Source organism: Zosterops lateralis, assembly GCF_965231275.1.
Source record: "Zosterops lateralis genome assembly, chromosome: Z".
Lineage (NCBI taxonomy): Eukaryota > Metazoa > Chordata > Aves > Passeriformes > Zosteropidae > Zosterops > Zosterops lateralis.
Window position 1 is genome coordinate 84,839,962 of NC_139800.1, and position 24,165 is coordinate 84,864,126.

The 24,165-nt window shown below is 40.1% G+C and overlaps 1 long non-coding RNA gene across 5 annotated transcripts in view; it reads right to left on the bottom strand.

Moving 5' to 3' along the window:
* LOC310923044 overlaps nucleotides 1-24,165 on the bottom strand; it is a 68,816-nt gene that overhangs the window by 27,138 nt on the left and 17,513 nt on the right. For 3 of the 5 annotated variants that reach the window (XR_014592538.1, XR_014592540.1, XR_014592541.1), the window contains exons 2-5: nucleotides 8,108-8,247; nucleotides 2,707-2,895; nucleotides 812-863; nucleotides 226-303 (exon numbers count right to left, since the gene is read on the bottom strand). This is a non-coding gene — a long non-coding RNA (uncharacterized lncRNA). The remainder of the gene's footprint in view (nucleotides 1-225; nucleotides 304-811; nucleotides 864-2,706; nucleotides 2,896-8,107; nucleotides 8,248-24,165) is intronic. The other 2 variants (XR_014592539.1, XR_014592542.1) reach the window with 2 other exon arrangements.

The window sequence follows — 24,165 nt, forward strand, 5'->3', positions numbered from 1 at the left end:
CTAAGGTGAATTTCTAACTCACCCCAAAACATTAAGAGTGCCTCATTTCCTTACATTCTACCAGGGAAACAGGTAGCTGTTTAATAACAGCTGCTTAATAAACTAATTTAAAATATCTAATAAATTCAGGAGATAGGAAAAAAATAAAAAACACTCCAGGTCTTTATTGAATCAGGAAAACTTCTAGAGAAATGTTACTGTAAGCAGGAACATATGCTTACTTACCTGGAAGGTTTTTGTTATCTTGACCCTTTTCTCTCTCCAAATCAAACAAAGCTTCAAAAGAGTCTCTTGAAGGAAGTACTGGGAAAAAAAAATCATCATTCTTTATGTAGTCAATGAAGTCACTGCAGAGAGCAGACACACAAATGGAAGTGAAAATCTGACTGAATGTCCCTTTCAACTGAAAGCAAGCTGAGAAAAACAACACTGTGTGTGGGCAGGAAAATTGACTTTTTAAGGTCCTCACAGAAGGGGAAGTATAAAAAAAATAATTTGTGATGCTCATGATGTTTGGTGTATGACTATTTTCAACATTTGCCATCCACCTCCAAGGGATGTTAGTGCAGGACTTGCATGCCAGGGATAGTGGTAGCAAAAACAGCACAATACAGAGCTGAAGAGCAGATTATGTACAGTAACACCTGCAGGAACATCAGCAAAAAACAGAGGCCAAATTGCAGCCCAAATGACCAGTGTGTGAGAGTTTTATCTTGAAGTCCCATTCCATCTATCAACCCTTCTAATTGCGCAGTGCAGGTAAGGCCAGACCCTGTCACGTGGACACATTGCAATTTATTTCCCTACTTACCAAGCACGAATGGAGATCTGCTTTATCACCCAACAAACCAGTACAGAAAATCCTGAGGAAAGAAAATACGGCCTAGGTGCTGATGGTTTGGGAAGGTCTTTCACAACACATTTTTTTCCCCTTTCTGCCTATCATAACACCAGCACAAAATGAAAAGAACAGATCTTCACATGAGGTTTTAGAGTATCTTTTGCTTAGGCAATGCCTCAAACACTTGCACGTCTCACAGTTTTAAGAAGCTGAATGCTGTGGATGCACAGGTTATAGCTCCACCAAACCCGCCAGTGCTGGAAAGGAATTCAAAAACTCTGGGCAAAAAGATGCAGCACAGCAAGACAGAGCTGGCAGCCTTTTACAAACTGTTTGAGTGCTAGCATGCCTACATCAGCCTGTGAGTCAGCTGCATGCCCTGTGCTCCCCGGCACGTGGCGCACAGCCATGATCAGAGTGACAGCCTGGGGACCACAGCCATGTCACTGCTCCTGCCCTGTGCACCTCCAGCAGCCCCAGGAGCTGCTCTAGGTTGCCCCTCTCAGCCCCTACTGCACCAGGTACAAAGAAATTGCACCATGCATTCTGTGCTCTCTCAGCCTGGCACAGCCAGTGCCACGGTGTCACTTGTCACTTGCAGAGCAGATGAACCAATGCCATCTGAGAGAAAATGAGCAGGGCAGGGAGACACAGCAGCCCTGACAAAATGGCACAGCCCTGCAGCTGGACAGAAAGCCAAGGAGGAAGGGCAGCCAGAGAGCCACAGCATCAATTCCCTCTGAACTCCCAGAAAAGCAGAGTTTGCTATGTTCTACAGAAACCTCACCTGATAAACCTGCTGTGCACACCTGCACTTTGATGGGAGTTTTATTCTGTCTGCTAAACACCTGAACATTTAGGACTATTTGTGCCTGAAGGCCCTGCAGTAGCAGGATATCTTTGAAAAAATTAAAGTATCACTAAACTAATTGGAATTCATGTGAACACTCATTAAGTAGAACTGAACCAATTCCAGAAGATACTATTGATAGTTGACAAATCAAATCAAGTATTTACAACAGGCAAGCTTTCAGTATCTGAATTTTAGTTCAGGAAGTGCTGTGTTCAAAATGAAAAATCTAGCACAATGTCCATATTCAAAGGTGTCCAAATTAAAAACAAAAAAAGCCTTGGAATTCTGTTTATCATGGTGCTCTTCTGAATATATCTCTTTTACACAATTTACAGTTGTTTTATACAACTTGCAGTAATGCCATACATATTAGGAGCAATATAAGCTTTAGAATCCAGGTATACACTAGCTTTTAAAAGTGTGAAAGCAGCACATTTTCCCATTAATATTTTATTCATACAAACAAGTGTTTCGTGATACCCAAGATCATCTGGTATGAAACCTGCTTCATTCCTGATGGAGGAAAGTGTGTGTTTTCTTTATTAAACCCCTTAAAACCACACTGCCAAATAGCCTTCAGATTGACCACAGATCCTGATCTGGAAAGGGGCTGATACCACCTTTGTTTGGAACCAAGAGAAAGCAGCATCTCCAATACCCAACTCCCAGGCACTCCAAACCTCTAAAGTTAATTTCTCACTCTAACAACACCTGATGCACATATTCCCAATAGGAAATAAAGCATAAGGCTTTTTAAGGATACTGCTGGTGTAGTAATGCACAGTTCTTAGGTCAGAGGTAACTGCAATTTGAATTACACTGAGTTAAGCTGCTGAAGGATACTTCAGTAACAGATGGTGATTTCTAAAGGTGAAGGTTTAAATTCCTAAATCATTCATCACCAGCAAGCTGGGGAAAAAAAAAAAAAAAAAAAAAAAAAAAACAAACAAACAAAAAAACACCCCACACAAAACCCAACCGTGAAGCACAGCATGTTTTAGTAAAATCTTACCACCAGCTCAACAGACAAAAGTTTGCATGAATGCTCCTCAGTGATGCACACACACATTCACATCAGGTGGGCAGGGACTGTAAAATCAATTCCTCCTTGTTGCACAGAGATTTGATGAGTCGCTTCAATACCCCGAGCGTGGATCAGATTGCACTGCTTGATGTTGTAAAGATATTTCTTCTCTCCTTTCTGTCAGATGGGATTATTGATTCAGTTTACCCAGCTCTTACAGAAGCACTGAAGAAGTGCTTCCATCCACCTGTGCCACTTGAGCTCCTGTCTGCAGTTACAGATCTCCAAAAGACACAAATCGATGCTTCTATCATGACAATAAGAAAATGACTGAAAAGTAAATAACCTGTTTGTTTGCTCTAACAAGATTTAATGGTGCACACCCAACTTCCACATCTGATTATGAGGAGCTTGTGAGAGTATTTTTCTTTTTTGATTCTCCCATCTAGCCATTTCAAATAATTAAACTACAGATCCTACACATCTGATTGATTTGGTCACCTGTGATAAAGTCACCACAGGTGTATGAGTTGCTGATCCTCTGCCAGCCCTTAAGCCAGGTGTGTTCCATGTGCCAAACACAGTCACCCTGCAGGGGACACAGGTGACCTTAGCCAGGGGAGCGTGGAACACACCCAGAGAAGCAGGAACACTGTGCCTGCCATCCCTCCACAGCACAATTGCCTCTCCCACCTTGCTGCCCTCCTCCACCCCAGCCCGGGTTAACGATTTCCCAAGCAGATGGCTGCTGCTAGTAGCTAGATAAATTATAGCCAGCAGAGAGCAGGAAGCTTGGCATCACTGCCATGGTGAAAAACTGGATCCTCAGGAAACAACATTATATATAACTTTACGCTGCATCTAAAAAAAAAGCCGACCCTAAATTTTTGAGGTTTGCTTTACAAAGCAAGCTAACAGTTTCCTTTCTTATGCCTGAAGCTTTGCAATCACTCTGTTTCTGAACTGTATTTTTTCATTAGTCTTATGCTTCCAAATATAATCTATTATTTGGCAGCAACAGCAGCAAAACATTTGTTCCCCCTCAGTACAGCTGCAACCAATTGGATTTTAAAAAATGGTATTGGCTATCCAGCAGTCCTCTATCATGTTGATTTTTCCATGGAAACAGTGTTATATTTTTTTCCTCTGGGGGGTGGGTGGCACTGGGAACAGGATGCAGAAATGCATTTCCAGTGTTCTCTGTTTTTCCAGTTCTCATCCCTCCACACACCAGTCACAGGGATTAGACCAGACTCCCCTGCTGCATACTGGGAACCTGAAACTTTTTAGAAGTGTATTTGTATAAAACAATCTTTTGCCTTTTCATTCTCAGGTGTGCAAGCATAAAAAAAAGAGCCCAAACTATATCTAAAAAGGACACTTGACACATCTCAGAATGACCCAACCACTTGGCCTGGAGTCTTAAAACTGTAACTCCTCAACACACTGGAATACCTCCAATGCCAAATGCATGTTATATTTCAAATTAAGATCTCATCATCAAATATTGCTACTGAGTAAAAATGAAAATAAACTAAAAATCCAGAAGCGGTCAGTAGTAGATGAGGGGACAGCTCTCATCTGACCCCCCCCACCAGTTAAGACTTTTGCAGAACTGAGGGCAGGGGAGGTGGGAAGGGAATTCCTCCCTTTCAGAATTGCAGTTTACCTCTGCAAAACACGAGAAAAATAACACAAAGCACAACTTTGGAGAGAATCAAACACAAGCACCTTGATTGAGCCAAGTGTTTCAGAGCTGTAGGACTCATTTATCAAACACAAAAATTGACTTTGGTTTTAAGGCAACATTAGGAAGGGAAAAAAGAAAACCCACACAAACCCACACAAACTGCAATCACTGCTTGGTAAGAGGAGTTTATCCCACAAGTGGGGAACAAATCAGGAATGCTGTTGTTGGTCTTCAGCCTCTCATGAAAGTACTGACTTGACAAACTCAGCAGGTTTCTGAAATTTTGTGAGGTTTCATAGACAAAACCCAATTTGAATGAGTCCCATGATTTATGTAGGATGTGGGAAAGAGACTGTGATGCTAAACAAAGTTGTATTCTGCTGCTCCAGAATCCAGCTCAGTAACTGTCATTGATTCTTCTGTTCAACTTCATCAATATTTAAGCTACTCAACTTTGACAAACATTTCATAATGTAGTTTCTGGTAATTGTTCTCCTTATCTATAATAAATTTTCCTATATATTAAGTTTAACGAGCTATCCAAAGTACTCCCACCAGCTTAAAAAAACTAACACAAGCAGGATTTGACAATATGATTATTTATCAGTCCGTGGGATAAAGAATTAAAAATGCATATGGATGAAATGTGTGTTATCATTTTGAGGATTTAAAGACAAAAGGAAGTCAAAATAAATAATTTGAACAACACAAAAGAACAGACACAGATCAGAGAAAATACTCTCAGGGCATCAATGAGTAATTTATCAAAATAGCACATAATAAATGAAGCTCAACTCAGAAGAGTGCCTGAGCAGTCTCCCTCCTAAATTCATAACCAGTACAGGTCTGCAAGGCATCTATGCAGAAAAAGGCTTTGGGATAAGGAGACAACTTCCCCTGGGCCTTCCCCCTCATCTGCTGACCCATAAAGTCAAAATAAGTTTTTGCTGCTGTCATCTCCTAGTAGCACTGCAAGTCAACAGAGACTTTGTTTTGTTGAGCAAGTAGACAGATTTCCTAAATTTCAACCAGTTGGGCTAGGAGAAGCAGGCTGAAGCCATCAGTTTGGCATTAATGCAACTAAAAGCTATCTTCGCTTGACAAGATTATGTATCAGTCACTCCCCCGTGACTTTTCAATCAAGGCAACTGGAGGAGTATTAAAAAAACCCCAAAACAATCATCCAAATCAACACAGCACTCCAGATATAGTGATTTTAGTGGCTGACTCTGTGAAAAGAAGCCTATAACAACATCTTTAAAGTCACTTAGAGAAGCACGAGCTGATGTCAGATTTCAGCTTTGCTGGAGAAAGGGTGACTCACAGCAGGTGCCTCATAACCAAGTCTTGGCACAACTCTGCTGGGTCCATATGTATCCTATGACTGGCTTAAAAGCTTTAAAGTGAGGAAAACCACAAGATAGAATTCATCATCATCATCCTAGCTTGGAATAAAATGTCAAGGTTTGAAGGGCTTTTTTTGCCTTACACTCTCCAGCAGTGTGACAGAACTACAGGACAGGGTTTCATTAAAATTAAGTTACTCTACTGTTTGACAACTTCATACAGTTAAGAATATACAGCTACAACCTCTTCCCTGGGCTCTTTTCTTCAACTGACATTTTATGATTGCTCTAGTCATGAAGTATTTCTCAAAAATCACTGTCTAACTTGCACAACTCAAATCACTCAGCTTTTTGACCTTGCCTCACACTCCACAGTAGAAACATACTTAAATTCCAATAATCATGCTGTGTTTATATTCTGAAGTGACAGATCTAAAATGGCAACTAGATCCTCACAGCATTTTTGAAAAAAGTTCTTATTTTCTAACGACTTTCCCTGCTTTGCTTGCAGTTCCCATCATTCACCCTTTTCCCCAGCACACACAGACTCTTGTGCCCCATCTCCCAGGACAGCATTTGGTACCCAAGGAGGTGACAGTGCCAGGCAATTGTCCTCCCCTAACTTGTCAACAAGGTCATAAGTAAATGTTACTGAAGAGTCAGTCAGCAAGCACTTCTTCGCTATTCCAGGCCCTGCAAAATAAATCAAATCCATCCCATGTGCAATTTCTACAGAAAACCAACACGCCCCCAGCATTCTCAGTTTCGAACTTGCCCAATACAGAAATTCCTTGTGACTCTCACTGCTGACATTTGGTTTGCAATCTCAGCTGTGGCTTTTTTTGAATAACAAGCCCCTTTTGTTCACTTGCACTTTTATTTCACATCCTCAGGGATGACTTAATAGAAGCAAATCCAAAGCAGATTCATGTCTACCAACTGTATAAATGTGGCATAATAGAATCACAGAACGGCCTGGTTTGGAAGGGACCTTAAAGATCATCTTGTTACCTACAGAAATCAACATAAAACAAGGCAATAAACTTCATGTTTACACAACCACCAGTCCTGTACTCTTTATTACTACAGACTGCCTTGCCTTCCAGTTTCCTCCTACACAAATATTTTAGTGGGGATTAGAATATGAAATTCAGCTATATCAGAAGAAAGAACATCCTGACTCTGATCTTCTGCAAAGCCCTGGATGTTCTAGAGAGCTTCACACTGTGCCCAGAAGGATAATTAATTCTCAAAACATTTATACCAAACAAGAGCTGTTTAAAAATAAATAAACAAGGATAAAAGTGGGTTCCAAGTAAAATCTTCTCTATTGCTTTCTTATTATTGGCACACCTATGGGGCACTTCTGAAGAAATGTTGCTTTAGAAACATAGTTTAGCTATGGAAGGATCCATTCAAATTACAATTAAAAATGTTAGAACAGTTCAAAGACTAGAGTAACAACTGTCAATTCATACATTTTTCTAGATTGTTGCATGAAAGTTCACCCAAGTGTTATTGACCTTGATTTAAAATAGAAATAGTTTAATAATTTACCTTATTTCAGTAGGGAAAAAAGTAATTTTTGATAAAGCAGCAACTTACAGTAATTTAAGCTACTCATAGCTTCAAGCAATCACATGAGTATATTCAAGCACATGATCAGCCTTCGTTGTATAACAAGCTCCACAGAGGTTGTTATTAGTCACAGATAATAATTCCCACTGTTACAGAAAATCTGTACTCAAAATAGTACCTCCCAAGGAAAAAATTCATTGTAAAGGCAATAAAGCTTGGTATGACAATCCTCAAGTTGGGAAATTGGGAAGGAAAATTGAGAGCTTGCACAAAATCATCTGTCATTTCAGGAAAAGCAGCAAAGCAATCAGATCTTCTAAAATATGTTGCAGACAACATACTACAGTAGGGGGAAAATACCTCTTGTGAACTACAGAAAAATGAATATATTTACCTTTTAAAGTTAATTAAATTATAAAACTATGGGTTTAAGCTCACTCAGAGTATTACTGGCCTCCAGTTTTTGGCTCTAGGAAGTGAGAATTTGATTTCACAGCTTAAATGAAGGAATTTTTTTACAGGATACATTGGATAGATTCAGAAGGAAAATCAACACGGTTTAGATAGCAGATTCATCACTTCCTAGCAACAGGAACAACGTTAAGTGTGTGATCTTAGTTCCACCATGCTCTTATCAGTATGCTTTAATGTGTGAAGTCTCATTAACAGAACAACAACAAGCTTCCCAGGAAGGAAGAGGCACATTAACTATTTGCTACAGAGGACTAAAAAGAATATAAACAAGAACATTCCACTGTTGATAATTTTAACTTACCTATCTGAAGCAAACAAACATGTTTGATGGAGCTGTCATTAGTGGACAGATGTTACTCTATTAGAGAATACAGAATTAGAGCAGTCAGCTTCCAATGCAGGTCAAGACCAAATTCCTCAGATTTCCTTCACTGAGCATATCTAGGAAAGCAAATACAAGCATTAAAAAAAAAGGAGGAATTTACTTATTCATGTTTTGTTCCTTTAAATCCAAGGAAATTATCTAGATATGTACTAAGAACACAAACCAAAGCAGAATATGCTCTCTGCAGAAGGACCTAAATCTCTGCTATTAAAAGAGTATTTAGCTGCATCTATGACCAGCTCACTTTCAGAGATGTCCACATGATCCAGTAAGAAACATTCTTCTGACAGAAAAGCAAGCAGCCACGTACCAGAACAGCTGGTGAGCCCTGGGGTTGGTTCCCTGGGGGGATTTCTGGAGCAAGTGATGCTTTTACCTGAACTGTCGGGACAGCAGGTGCTGCATTAAAAAACCCCAAATGGCTGACATGAAGAACATTATCCACACTGCTGCCAGACTCAAACTACTGCAACTGCAACAACTGCATTTATCATTCCTGACTCTGGCCATGGAAAAGGTGTCAAACACACCATATATCCCGGAGTATTTGCTATTTTACTGCATTGAGTTCACAAGAGTGAGAACTACCTCCTGAGCCACCAGCAGACACATTTAAATCACTGCAAGCATTTAAGTACTTTAATCTGGATTCCTGTTGGATTAAACTAAGACAGAGGGTGTGCTCAATTAACCCATCTGATGTACCCTCACTGCTGCAAGGTTTTTGAACCTACAGGACCCAGAACAAGTTTTAAGTGACTGCTGCCTTCAGCTGCAGTGTCTTACTGCATAGAGCTGTGCCCACTTTGCCACAATAGCTGCTAATGGTCACAGTTGAAGTTTGATTGTCTCCTGGAACATCTCCAGAATTGAATTTACTTGTTGAGAACCTTCAACAAGTTGAAGGCAAAATTTCTTGGGAGAAAGGGAGAAAGAGAGAGCAAAGTCTGTTTGAGCAGTCACAAAGTCCAGGATTTTAGGATTCAGCCAGCCGGCTGGACTCCCTCAGTGCATCTCTAATGGATGCTAATAGAGTTAAAAGTAATGAAAATACTTGTGATTAATCTGCTTCTTCCATTTGTGTGGTTAAGGAAAGTATCTGCTGTATTGTTCCACATAAAGGTGACACTTGGATCAAGGGTGGTGCCAAGACACGAGCTGGTTTACACTTCTGTGTTAATACACATTTTCCTTCACAGCTGCACCTTTTCACATTTAACTGGCTCAAATATGAAAACTTCGTTCTTGGAATTACAAACTTCACCCGTGTTTTAAGGAAAGGATTACAATATTTTCTTGACTTTAATTAGGTTAAATGAATCAAGTAAGTTTCTTCTCTGTTGTAAGTAAAACAATTCGACATTGAGATTTTAACCCTATTTAAAACTAATCCTCTTTCTCCATCTGATACTGAGGAAATAGCTGTAAGCCCCAAATGGTCTGCTTGGTACAAACCCTGATAAATTCACAGTTATCAACTACCCTGTCACCAAAATACAGCAATAATTAGGCAACTCTTATACTGCCACAAGAAGAAATGCACAATCTTAAAAGGCTCTTCAATATACCTTCAATTTGGAAGCATTTTTATCAGTTCAGGTGAACTTCAGTTACAGAGATCTTGATAGTTTTCTGGACCTTTGCTTTTTACTGTTACTTCCTTAGCAAAACATGACTTCTTGCCACTTGGGAGGAAAAAAAAAGTTAGCTAGATTTTATCACTAATGCAAAATTATTCACTCCTTTGGATTCAGTGTATTTGTTATGAGTTTCATCAAATGAACTTTTCTGAGATTCATCATGAGGATTTTTATTATGTTTACAGTTACTGAAATAGTTCCGTTTATTACTAGTGCTTGCTGTTGAGAGGCTGATATTTCAGTTTAACAGGTCTATCAGTTCTCAAGTTTGTAACACAAATATCAGAATATAATTTTAAGATTCATATTTTTGTACTTATTGGTTTTGCGTAGCATTTTACAGCTTAAAAACACTGTGGTGCTTGAATCATGGGTTGCATATTCAGAATGCACTTATAAAACATGAACATAAAATAAAATAAATGGGACTATAACACTTTTTTTTATGGGGAATCAGATACCTCTTTTACCCCAACCTCATTAATTATCTTGGGTAATATTACTTGAATCATTGGCTAAAGGATTTTCCAGTTGACTCCGGTCACACTGGAACATTTCAGTGTCAGTCCTGGTAAAGATACTTTTACAGAAGGATTTAATCCTGTTTGCTTGGCATCAGAATTAGTGGGAAACTAGAGTATAACTGGAATTCTGAGTGCAGTAATCTATGGACATGATTATCATTTATACAACTTGAACTCCTGTGTCCTCTTTTTCCTACTATTCCTACCTGACAATCTGATTTTCTCTCCCCTCGTGGCTCTTGTCCCCTCAGCCTATTCTTGCTGAGCTGCCTGTGGGAAAGCAGAGACAAGTGCAAAGTGTCCTTGCACTGCAGCTCTGAACATGGAATCATGGAAAGGCTTAGGCTGGAAAGGACATTAAACATCAGCCCCTTCTCCCTCCAAGCCATGGCAGGGACACCTTCCACTGTCCCAGTCTGCTCCCAGCCCTGTCCAACCTGGCCTTGGACACTGCCAGGGATCCAGGCGCAGCGACAGCTTCTCTGGGCACCCTGTGCTGAGCCCTGCCCACCCTTATAGTAAAGGAATTGTCCTGAATCTATAAATCTAAACCCACCCTCCTTCAATTTAAGGCCTTTCCCCCTTCTACTGTCACCCCAGGCCTTTTACGAAAGCTCCTCTCCCATCTCTCTTTGAGCCCCTTCAGGCACTGGAAGTGTCTTCTGAGATTTCCCCAGAGCTTTCTCCTCTCCAGGCTGAGCAACCCCAGCTCTGTAATTTAGCTGATAAACCTGAAGTACTGTCCACATTATTGTGCATATTTTTATCTTTTCAATGTATCCATGGGTATTTACCTATTTTTGACTTGATGCTGTCTAAGGTACACCTGCGGCATTCTTATACAGAATTATCCAAACACCAACTGCCCTTGTCCTAAACCCCAGCGGGCAGGATTAGACAGAATCAGAAGGAGTAGATCCTATTTTGAAAACATTTCATCCTCCAAGTGCCACCCACTTGTGCTGCCAGCTGGGAGCTCTGTTGTCACTGGCAGTGACTCTTGTTCTCCCAGAGCAGACCTCCAGGAGCTCGTGTCATTCACATGATAACTTAAAAGCCCCATTATGTTGAAAAGAGCAAATGCTTGAAGTTCCATTTTCTCAGAAGAAAACTTTTACAGAGTGAGGAGGGAGAAAAAAAAAAAAAAAGGCTTGTCATCCGAGTGAGTATTAAAGGCCGTTTAATGTATAATTTTGATTTCCCCTGATTTCTCAAGTAAATAATCACAAGCACTGAGAAATACTACAAACAAATGACAGAAATGATGAGTTTCTATGGAGAAGGAAGAAGTGGCAATATTTCAGTGGAATGAACGTGTTTTCAAGCTCCTGAAGGTAAATTTCAGGGAGAAAAAAAAAAGGTCTGTTTCCAGGGGCAATCTCTGTACTCTGACAAGAATGCCTTTATATCTCAACAGTCCAATACTTTATTACCCTTGCCATGAATACTTTCTTAAAACATCTCCTCAAACATTGTATTCAAACTGAACCATCTTCCTCTAACATGTAACATCACCTGCCTTATAATGGTAAATTATAATTTACCATTTTATATCATTCTGGTTTTACAACTCCACTGCTTAAATGCAAATAGAATCTAATGGCTTCCATTTTATGCAGCTTTTGAAAGCAACATCGAATCTCAGCCAATACAGAATTTCTATACTGCAGTTTTATTTCACTTTTCACTATATGGAGCATCACTTAGTATTTTTCAAGGTAGTTTAATATCTTGCCTCTTTAGGCTCCTATTTTGTGGTTGTGGAAGAATTACAAGAAAACTTGAGGAATGTGTAGATTTTGGAAATTATTTAAGCTTTGTTTTACTGAATTACTGTCTCTTTGCACCAATCTTAAATTCTTTCAGTATTCTTAATGGGGAGAAACAGAGAAACCATTTCCTCTATTTTGCTGCTTTTCTCTCCATTAAATAAGTATTTTTATTCATGTGCTTAAGATCTCCCTTACACCTAAATTAAATTCAATGAAGTCAATAATATTCATTATTCACACATTATTTTTACAGTACTTGTAAAAATAGTTCTCCTCTGATCTCTATTTGTTGAGTTTTTTGGGATATTAGACTGATTCCAAGCATGATGCCTCTTCTCACATTGGGAAACACTTTCCAATGCCAAGGATAATCCATTCCTACAGCATCTACAAACACTGAAATTTTCATCAGGGGTCTGCTTAGCCCCTAAAAGGAAAGGCTGAAATTTTGGGGATCGTTCACTGAAATTCGCTTTTGGGTATATTTAAAGTGGCTTTAGGAACAGTAGAGCAAAAATTAGTCCCAAACCTACCATAATCAGTAATGAAAGTGTCTTTATAGAGGAAGAGCAAAATGTGAGACACAGTTGGGAAAAAAAAAAAAAAAAAAAAAAAAAAAAAAAAAAAAAAAAAAAAAAAAAAAAAAAAGGAGAGAGAAATTATAATGCTGTGAATGCCTCATCTCTGTTTAACGACAAAAATTTTCAGTCCAAGGGCAACTAGCTGACCAGTGATGAGTCCTTTATCATTAAGAAAAACACAGTTTCCTGAGTAAACAGCTTCAATAATTTTCAAGGAATGGTTTAATTATGGTATCTTGCTTGGCATATACAGTCTCAAATCATATTAATTATAACAAACACCCCTGGTGACAGTTCTCACTTTACCGAACTTGCTTTCCAACTCCAGTGCATTATTTCCACCTAAACCACTAAGTGCCACTAATCAGGACCAAAGGCACCAGTGAAATTTACTGTAAGAACACTTAGGTAAAAATGCTCTTAAAATAGAGTGAAAGCAATTTCCCAAGCTCACTGCAGCAGCCATTAAAAGCCAGAGCTGTATGTATGAGAAATTATTTGAAAAGATTCTTTTTGGTAAATGCATTTTTGAAGAGTATATCCTTTATCATTTGTTGAAAAATCTGGAAAGGGAAATAATTCTGTGTAGCTTATTTATGGGCTACATTCACTGATTTTTAGGTTTTTTTTCTTTAACTGTATGAGTAATTCTTTGGCAATATGCCTTCAAAGTTAAAAGGATGAACATTAAATTATGTGCAGAACATTTCAGCAAAGGCTACTCGTGCTGCACATAGGAATAAGAATCCACATTTCGAATTTTATTTGGTCTCAGGATTTTAAATTGTGGCAGATAACAATCTATTAGCTCCTGAATTTGTAGGTACTCTGCTGGTAAGTGTTTCATTTAATGCCTCTTCCACAGACTCTCCCCATGTTCTGATTTCCATTTAACAGTTTAAAGGAAATTAAGCTCTACAGGTTCTTGTCAGGTGATTTTATATTCTAGACAGAACCAGCTTCCCTATCAAACATGTGGCCGTTTATTTTAAGTCCACAGAGAAAAACACAAGTCTCTGTAGCTTTCTACTGCTGCCCTCATTCTATCACCAAAATACAAATCCACTCCAGGGCTTCGACTGAACAGGAGTAGCAATAATTAAAACAGGAAGAAACAGAACCATTCCAGCTTCACCAAAAAGACAGCACGGCAAGGGGTGCTAAAATAATCCTGAGTGACTACAGGTTTTCTGCCTGATGCCTGAGGGAAAGACGGACCCTGAGGTCTCCCTCAGGGACAGTGACCCCAAGGGCCCCCCCGGGACAGTGACTCTGAGGCTGCCATCTCACAGTCTGTGCCTCAGCAAAAGCCAAGTCACATAAATGATATAGAGTTGGTCTTGGACAAGGTTCTGAGCAGCTGCTCCGTCAGAAAACACCGAGCTCTGTTTCTGCTGCAGCAAGGCTGGGACAGGGTCAGCCTCAAGCAGCACCTGGATGGAGGCACAGAGCCGTCACCAGGGCTGAAGAGGCCAAATGAAAAACAAGATTTCTGCTAAGCCTGGAAAGCTGGCCTAGCTCTCCATGCCAACAGAGGTGTAGGAGACTGTGGCAGCGAACAGAGGTCTCTCAATAAAATCATTAAAAGGGAGCAAAAGATAACACTGAGTATTCAATAAGGAAAAGATTTTCCATTTTTAATCTTTGCAGTAAAGGATGAGGACAATGTAAAATCAAAATGTAAAATCATTTGAAGACTTGTTGAAAAAAAGTGGAAAATTACAGTCCTGCATAGCTAATGGAACATCACTGAACAGTAAACACTGGTTTTAGTGACCAGATATAAGTCATCTTAAGAAAGTAGAACTCTTTTATTCACACTCTGTCAGGGATCATTAAAATAATGTACTAATGAGACATCTGGAAACTCTGCAACTTTTCCTTTTCTAGAGATCCTTACGAGCTTATTAATTGCAAGGAACACAAAAGGGAATTTTCAGGAAGGTACCAGAACCACAGGGTTTCCCACTTCTGTAAAACTCTCTGTGGAGTCACACCATCACTCCAAGGGCCAGGAGCACATTTAAAGTCAGGATATCTCGCTAAATGTACAGGGAACCCTTTGGTGGCCCGTTTGGTTGCTTGCACCATCTGTAGCACTAATTGGCACCTGTCTTGGCAGATTCAAATGAACAAAAGTAATGGAAACTGAATAGCATTTCAATCATTTTGGAGAGAGAACACTTAAGCCTTTACAACCAGTCCTGAAAATTCTTTTACAGCCTCCAATCCGAGGAACAAATCCCAAAAATCTAACACTGATGAATCACGCAACTTCATCTTGTTAGTTCTTGCCTAAATGGAGAGTCACAGAGAACGAGTTCTGCTTTGTGGGGGATTTTTCCTTTACTTTATTAGAGAAGCTATTTGGAATTCTCAAGCCTGTCCTTGTGCCTGCAGAACAAGGATGGGGCTGGGTGCTCTAAGAGAGCCAGGAGAGAGCTGTGTTAATTCAGACAGAAAAGATGGAGGGAGCCAGGAGGGGGTTTGTGCTTTGAGGGGAAACAGGAGGCATTTCACAGCACTCCAAAAACAAAATCTGACCAAGGGCCTCGGCAACAGGTGAGGACAAAAGCACCATCAGAGCTTTTGTCACTTCAGCACAGTGACTGTGTCATTCTATCACCAACGAAGAAAGTTCCAGAAGTTGTACCCAAAGTTCAGGATCAAACCAGTGTAAATGGCCTTACAAGGTGCTCTGGTAAGTAATCTGAGCAATATATATTGGTTTTAACGCCATCAGCTTTAAAAGGACAACTGTGGCAGCAATAATATGCATCAATTAAAAATAACACTAAAAAAAAAAAAACATATTTGCTTTTAATTTTTTTTTTTTTGTAGAACATTCAGCTTTCAAGTCCTGCAATTCTTCCACATACAGGAGCACTAAAACAACGAATATATTGCAACATGCTATCTTCAAAGCAAATGAAATGCGAAATAAAATGAAACAGTGTCCTTCCCGGCAGCTCTTTGTAAGGTCGTTTCAGGAGAAGAACACAGCAAGCATCTTTAGATCACCAGAACGCCCAATGAAGATTCACATGTTCCCAAGCTGACAAGTTCCAGTTGTTTTGTTCTAACAGCTGGCGCAAGGAAGGTGAAATCCATTGCTCTTCGCTTTTGCCATACAGCAAGATAAAAGAAAGTTACTTGTAAAAAATCCCATTTTTCACAGGGAAAAAGCCCCACCAAAACCAAAAAAAGCCACTGTGATAAATTTAGGGTAAAAATTCGTGTATGAAATAATAATCCGATGTGTAATAAGAATAATGTTAATAAAATGTAAAATCCAGTAGGAGGCTAATCGTTTTCCCCCCAGCCTGCCAATCTCAGTTGCAAAGACAGGAGAGGAATCATCAGACTAGACAAAGACTCTGGCCAACCTTGATAAGAATCACTTCCTCGCCAATGCAAGGAGAAATTCCTTCTTGACGACGATGCAGATTTCATCAACTCTCTGGCACGACAAGCAAAATGAAATCAGCACAAGACTGACCTGTGAAATTGACATAAGAAAAGAACCTTCCCGGAATGAAACAACGGGACTTGACAAGATCTGGGAAGGCCATCGAAAAGAAATTCGGACTATTCAGCCCACCCTGGACACCTGGACTGCCTAAGGGCAGAAAAATCCTATAAAACGGTGGACTGAAAGCTGCACAGGTGTGGATTTGGGCGTCTTGTACATCGGTGCGGACCCCTATCCACCCGGCGCGGCGCTGACATTTTCCTATTTTTGTGGTTTTCTCATTTTTCTGGTGTTCGATATTCTGTTGTTAATAAATTGTCATTTATTAACCCGATATTTGCCATTGCATTTATAACAGCCACTAAAGATAGACTAAGCTTTCTGTCACATTTAGCAGTATAAGCACCATTTTTCTTTAATTTAAATTCCTTTTTCTGGTGAACACCTTGCCTTGTAGCTACAGGAGATGATCTGTGACAGCATTACAGAGTCTTTTTATTTAACAGAAGTCACTTGTAGAGACTGAATCCAAAAAACGATGTGAGTCCCTCCATTCAGGTCAGCTGTGAGGAAATTTCACCTTAGCCAATGTGTACTTTGGAAGCAGAGAGGAGGAAACAAGAACAAAATAAAGAAATGAGATCAGCAGGAGGTACAGGAGGCGAGATTATATTTCTACCTGCATGGGGGTTTGCAGCTAACCCAGCCAGCCCTAAACTGTTCCACTTTGTCTGCATTTCCAAGAGGTTCATACTGTGCAGAATAACAGCTCCCACCTTCTCTAACACCCACTGAAGTTTGAAAATGAAAGAGAATGAATTTTTAAGAACGTGCAATTTTGATGGATCACACTGTGCATCTACCTACTGTAAAGAAACAAGTTGCTTCAGCATTGTTGTGGTTTCACCGGGCAGGGAGCTGAACACCACCCAGCCACTCACTCTCTCACCCCCTCCCCAGTGAGATGGGGGAGAGAGGAGGGGTAAAAAACCAAAATCTGTGCCTTGAGAGAAAGGTAATTTAAGAGGACAGAAACAAACGAAATGAATAAAATAATGAGAATATAGAAAACAAGTGGTGTACAGTACAGTTGTTCAGCACACACTGAGTGATGCCCAGTCAATTCCTCAGGCAGTTTTCCTCCAGTTTATGCTCAGAGCTGGATGACATGAAGAATGCAATGTCTCTTTGGCCACTCCGGTCAGATGGCCCAGTTCTGGCTCTTCCCTGCCTCTCGCTCACCCCTCTTTTATCCCTTGCTAAACAAGCTGACTTCCACTTCCAACACTTCTTCTTGTGTACAGGGTGCCTGATGCTGGTCAGGTTGGTTCTTTGCGGCAGCTGCAGTGCCTGTAGCCAGGATGGAGAGGCACTGCCCCTACTATGTTTATGGCAGACTCAGGGACATTCTCTTCCCTTTGAGCCCTGAATAATGTTCAACAGAGCTCATTAGCCAGGGACCAGCACATTTCTGTCCCTTGGAAACTCTCAGAGCAGCAGCACACATTTCCAAACATTTTACTAGTTTTGCAGGATTTGTCACTTGCTCCGGGGTGAAATTCCAAAACGCTGGAGGTGATCTCAGTCCGAGGCACTCACCTTTACTGTTCCCCACACCCTGTCACCCAGAACCATCCAGCCTTGGGGTGGGATTCTTAAATCATAAATCTTAGGTTCAGCCCTAAGCAGGACAGGAGGCACGGCAATAGGACCGTGCTGGTCACAACATCCCGGGGATATTGGGAGCTCCCAGGAGCCGCCGGATTCAGGCTGGAGGGGAGGAGGAGGAAGGAGAAGGAGCCTGCGCAGGGAGCGGCTCGGCGCAGGCGGGCGGTGCAGTGACAGAGCGCGGCCGAGAGATGGCGCCCGAGGCACGGCGGCGAGCCTGAGCCGCCGCTCCGGCACCACCTAAACCCGAGTTAAAACAGACCTTAAACATGAGCCACGGCTCCATCACCGCTTAAACACGGCTCAAAATAAATCTTAAACATGAGCCACGGCTCCATCATCGGGTTTAAACAGCTTAAAAATTACCTCCATCATAGCTCCATCACCACCTAAATCCTGTTTAAAACAGAGCTTATAAATTACCTCAGCCGCAGCTCCATCACTGCCCAAACCTGAAAAGTAGCAGAAGCGGAAGCAGAACCACTCACTGCAACTCCAACTTTGTAAAGATGAACTCAATTTTCCAAATATAAGGTTTAACACAACAAACAAACATAATGTATCAATAATAAGCACAAATGCCCTCTCACACAATAAGAATGTAAAAGGCTAAAAAAAAAAAAAATCACAGTAAAATGTGCAGTAATATTAATTTAAAACAAGTAAGTTTTCATTTGTTGCCTATTAGAAACCAAATAACCAAAATATTCCACCATACATTCCAGAGGATGTTGTTCTTAACCCATCATACAGTGTTCCAGCATAGTGAAACCCATTTTAAAATGCTTAATTATTGGGATATTTTTGCAGGCAGTTTGGCTGATGCTGTAGTAACCATAATAAGGAAAACACCTTATTGCAAAGCATTCCTAATTTTTTGCAGAGGCTGCAAACCCCATAAAATGCATTCAAGTGATCAAAGAAAAGCTTACAAAAGAGAATTATTCTGAGCAAGCAAGAATAGAGGAGAATACGAGAACAGAGGATTCCGTATGAGTTGGTGTTACACAGATCATAATTATAATATTGAACAGTTTTACAAAGACTAAGACCCAACTTTCAAGCAACTGGCTGGAAATGCATAAATTGAGAGTGCAGAATTAAATTCAGTCAGGGTTGATAAATCCCAATACGGGATTGAGGGAAAGGGATTGCTGGATTACAGCTCTGGCTTTACAAAACCCAGATTTTTTACATTACATGAATCAGCCTCTTTAGGCAAAGCTTCTGAAAGGAAGGAATAAATCATATTTGAAGTTATAACTGTTCTCATTATGACAGAATGCTTCTATCATCCCAAAGTAATGCAGTTATTCTTTCCCAGTTTTAAATCCATGAGTTTCTTGGCCTCAGCTTTGAAGCTCTTTAAAACATCACGTCTTGTATTAGCTCTAATAGCACGCACCACTCATTAGCCTGCGAAAATTAATTTGGCATTTAAATTTTTTTTTTGTACCTGGGTAACACTTTCTTTATTATATAATTATTTTTTTATTAGTTTATTTAGTTTGGTTTATCTGAAGCCTTTAACTGAGCATTTTGGAGGTATCCCTAGACAGAGAATTAATTGTTGCACAATGATATTATTTTCTATTTCACACAGAAGCTGGCATCATGTCTTGTTTTGCTTCCCTTGTTTCTTTGGATATGATTAAGTACCCAGAAATATGGTTAACCCTAGGGCTGAAGTATTTAGTTCTGAGAAACTTTTAATACAATCAATTATGTTTTGAACATAGGGAAGCAGGCAAAGGGGGAAGTTTTAATTACCATTAGTTAGCAAAACAGTCCTGATGCACTGTTTGATTACATTTTGTCTGAAATTCCCTTGATATTTCAAGTTCATTACAAAGATATTTGAGTTCAGTTTTCTGCATATTAACTCTTTCAGTATAGCACTTCAATACAAGCTTTTAAAACTAATTTTGTTGGGTTTTCCATGAGAAAAGGAAGCAGAGAGAGACAGAAGCATCTGTTCTAAAATCAGTAGATGCAAAACAATGATACTTTCAGAAAAGAAAGCTAAAATTAATAAGTCTCTATTTCATGGACAAACCAGTTGGGTTTTTTCTGCCAGAAGAAAACACAATGCTGAAATGAAAGACATGTCAGCAAATCAGTTCTGTTCTGTGTTTAAAACAATGACTAAAGCAAATCCACAAAAAACAGGACCCAACAGGAGACCTAAAAATCCTAAAATCCAACACCCTCCCAAATAAACTACCATGGCTAAAGCATTCCAGTGAATTGAAACTTGGTTTCTCACAGCCCAAGAATTGTCCTCAGCACTCAGTTGTCCTCCTGCTCACAAACTACCTTTCTGATCAAAAAGAAATCCCATCCCATGTACTTAAAACGTTTATTTGCAGCATTCCTCTCACTCCTACAGAGACAAAAGGCTCCCATGACAATGGGGATGCCAGAAGTGAGCTGAGCAGATCTGCCGTTAGAGATGCACCTTTCTGACTATTTCAACTTGTATCAGTGACAGATTTGCAATCCAGGCAAAGAGAGACCCCTAAGCACAAGGATGCTCCTTGTTGCACACCAGACCCAGGTACTGGCATGCTCATGATATCACTGGGTTAATGCTGCCTCCAAATCTTTTGGACTCATAGATCTTATCTTCATTAGCTCGATTCCCAACAACCCCAAAATGTGTAACAGTGAAACTCAAAGCTTAGGCTTACAGGCAAGATTTGCTTTTACAGATCAAATTTCATCCACATTTATCTTAATTTCTCATCTAATTTGAAGCCAAACCCTTTCCAGTTTTAGCAACTAAGTAAAACCTCAACGCACTAAAGGGATTAATCCCTTCAACTTTCTCTTTTAACCTTTTCCTACACCAAAAATGGTAAGATATATTTATATTTTACAAATTAAACCATGATTTTTTACAAGCACAAGTAAAACAACCAATACCTGTTATTTCAAAAAATTACAAGAATGGATGGAAAAAAAAAAAAGTAACAATGGAAGATGGAATGCCCTTTTTTGGCATGACTTGGGAATAGATTTAAGACAAAGTAGAGGAGGTACCTGCGGTTCCTGAGCCACCCCCTGACTACGGATCAGCTACACTCCATCCCTACTGCAAGGTCACTCTTCCCTTATGGAAAATGCAGCTGCATCAGAAAAGTGAGCAATGCATAAAAGAAAGGATTAATAAGTATAAAATCCACTCCTAAGTTATCGTCTTGTCTTTTGTGTGTTCCACATGTTCAGAGCTGCTAGTTTAGGAAGTCACTCCTCTGCCCAATCCCTCTCCTGCTAGGCTGGCTTTGCTCACACACAGCATTGCCAAGCACAGCTACAGCACCTGCATGGATCCTTAGAAAACACATTTTGGTACCTCCTTGCCATGCCTGACTTCCACTGGATGAGAACAGCTGGGCCCTGGATATCGTGTACCACACTGGAATTCTGCTTTTGCTGCTACTGACAAAATGGGGAAATCAGCTCCATCCCACTCAGAGCCAGCCATTGATAAGTAAGGAGCTGAGATGAGAGTGACTGATGGAGTACACCAGGGATGCAGGAAAGGAGTTAAAACCAGAACACAGCACCCTTTGAACTCCACTCCATATGGCTACTCCCACCACAGCAGATGGTGGAGCTATTTGTTTTCTGTTTACTCTTGATGCACTGTTTTCTGTCTTCTGATAAAAATCACTGTGGCTAAACAGCAAAACTGACAGCTGCCCATTGCTGTTGTCCTTTCCTTGCAGCTTGCTATCTTCAAGCTCAAGAACCCTGCTGAAGGAGGAGATTGCTCATATGCTGCAGCAGGCTTTCCAACTTCTGTTTCCCTACTTCCTACTCCTCCACAGAGCAGAGCTTTGCTTGGCTGAATAATTTCACTGCTTGGGAAGCAAGAATTGGAGACTCCAGCGGAGTGCTTACAGCTGTAAGCACCGGATAAAGTAAATTGTTGTGCAATACCTTCTTACCACCCCCAGTTAAAAATCCAAAATTATGGTGTATTTTATCTTAAATGTCCTTATAAAAACATCAAAAGCCATGCAAGATGCTTGAGTTACCCAGTTCAATTTTATAACTTCAGACAAAGTTATGTCTTTTCAAGTAATTTAGTTCCAGCTCAACTCTGAGCCTCAGAAAAGGCTTTGTACAATTCCAGTCTCCGCCTGACTCCTCCTACATAAAAATGAGGTTCATATTTAATTCAAGTCTTTCTCAGTCACTTCCTTCTCCACCTTAGAAATGACATTTTGGCTGCCAAATATCCCAGGAACATGGCAGTGAGCAAGAGCTGTGATCAATTCCCAAACTGTACCCAGATAATGGATACAGGAATATTTCATGCAGATCACAGAACAGCAAGGTCTTCACTGAATTTTCCTTATGATTTATTGTATAAAACAGAGTTCAGCCTAGAAAGTGCATCAAAACCCCACAATCATTTATATAAGTTAATGACAACAACGTGCATCAATTTACAATGTAAAAAGACATTTCTGGGGATTATTTCAGCCACTGTTGAATGAAGTCATTAGCTTTCATTTCTTAGTATGACCACTGGAAAAATGATCCAAATGCCAACATCAAACTGAAACAAGAATTATATACTGCTAAATTATACAACAATCTCCTTAATGTAGAAAAATCAATTCTGTAGGCAAGGTGGAAATTTGTAGAAATGCCTATTTGGCAAGAAATAAGTATTATTCAGTCTTTTTGATACTTCCCAGGAGAGTATAAACTTAAATATTTATTTGAATTAATGTAATTCAGCCTCTTGACAAGTGACCTCTACAGCAGTGGCTTACACACAGGTTGATGGTACTTGCTCAGCTATGCCTTTTCTCCCTAGAAGTAAAACAGAGGTAACTCCCAGGATTCACCTCACAAACCCTGAGATCCTGGGCTGATGCTTACTCAAAGCACTTCAAACAGTGACTTTCACACGTTATCAGTGGGAGATTTTCTATCCTAGACTGCTTTTGGAGTTACAGCAGTTTCACTGTGAAATCCAAGCTTTCAACGAGAAATCTCCCCAGCTGTAACCTGAACTCCAAGCTGCTCCTTGTCCCAAAACAAGGCTCCTCAAGAGTGATTCAAGTGTGCTGGAACAACAAAAAAGCTTCTGGTACCTATTTGAGTCTAAAACTTTGCTAACTAATACATTTGCAGATGAGGTTTGCTTGAGCTCTTTCCAGCCCGGAGGAAGATGTGTTGTTAGAAATTCCATTGTTCTCTTACAGGTACTTTCTTCTCTTTTAGACCTTACTAAACCACTTCAAGGACCCAGGTCCCCAGTTGTGCTTGAAGAACTCTTGAAATTTCCACAGCCATATGCTATCTCTTGCTACTGTTTATAATGTATGAATTCTTCATACTTCAAACAGATTTGGGTTAGTCCCTAAGTTGATCACTAGACTTGTGCTATGCCTGAACAGCAAATTCCTTTTTCTCAGCACTTACATTTCCCCTAAGGAAGAATAAATCACGCATAGCACTTGCTGTAGGACCTCAGAGAGTTCTGCATGCTGATGGACACCGAACACAGCAAAATCTCCTGCTGCTGTTCTGGGTTGAATCTGCTGTTTCTATCTTGCATCAATATGGACCATCAGCATAATCCAATTTTTGAATCTGTGTTAACCTTTACATTCTCCACGATGCCCTGTGGCTCATCCAGACTGGCCAGCCAGGCGCACATGTCTTCAACCAGAAAAACCTGATATCCTGCTTTGGTTTTGAATCTGTTTGCTATGGAAGGAGGCAAAGCTGGCCGGTCATTTCATTTAAGTGCAGCTAACAAGCAATTCACAAGTTCCCATACGAAGTTGTTTTGAGAATAAGAGGTTCCTTTAACACAACAATCTAGTCTGAGGGTGAAAAACAAATGCACCTGCAATAACAAGGGATTTGTCCTATGAGAATTAGTAAAGAAAATATGTAAACAGTAAGAGAATAGATAAAGTTGATGGACAAGTAGAATACCTTTTACTAACCAATAGAATAATTGGCAAGAAAGCTATTAACCAACTAAAGTTGTCCACAAGGTTTTGTAAAAACTGTATAAAAGACAGCATGCCACCATCATAAAGAGAGCCTTCTGAAGGTTTTACTGTGTCACTCTATATGTCGTGTCCGCCTCAGCAATGACAATTTGCCAAATCAAATGTGATCTATTAATGGTCCAGCATGGGCAGTGGATGCTCATTCAACTAGATGCAAAGGCATCAGCAATTCCTGCAGAGGCACAAGGAGCTGGTTTGCTGAAGTGGATCAGTCACTGCCAGAATTACTCCAGGTTCTCATTCTGTGCAACGCACACTGTCACCGGGAAG